Here is a 573-nt window from a genome sequence, read left to right on the forward strand (position 1 = left end):
TCTATTTTCACACTCTGCAGGATTTCTAATACCTCTTCCTTGTGAACCTCACTCCTACCCAGTCCAGGATCCTGTATCTCAGTATTCTCCTCGACAACATTGTCGTTTTCTAGAGTGAATACTGTCGAAAAATATTCATTAAGTACTTCCCCTATCTCCTCTGACTCCCCTATCACCAAAGTGCTCACCTACTTCCAAGTCTAACACCTGGCTGGGCTCATTAGCCAGTACCAAATCTAATGTGGCTTCGCCCCTTGTTAGCCTGTCTACATACTGTGTCAGAAAGCCCTCCTGCACACACTGGGCAAAAACTGACCCATCTATAGTACTCATACTGTAGTGTTCCCAGTCAATATTTGGAAAGTTGAAGTCCCCCATGACAACTACCCTGTCTCTCTCACTCCTATCAAGAATCATCTTTGCTATCCTTTCCTGCACATCTCTGGAACTATTCGGAGGCCTATAGAAAACTCCCAACAGGGTGACCTCTCCTTTCCAGTTTCTAACGTCAGCCCATACTACCTCAGTTGACGAGTCCCCAAACATCCTTTCTGCCACTGTAATGCTGTCCTT

Source organism: Chiloscyllium plagiosum, chromosome 25 (genome assembly GCF_004010195.1).
Source record: "Chiloscyllium plagiosum isolate BGI_BamShark_2017 chromosome 25, ASM401019v2, whole genome shotgun sequence".
Lineage (NCBI taxonomy): Eukaryota > Metazoa > Chordata > Chondrichthyes > Orectolobiformes > Hemiscylliidae > Chiloscyllium > Chiloscyllium plagiosum.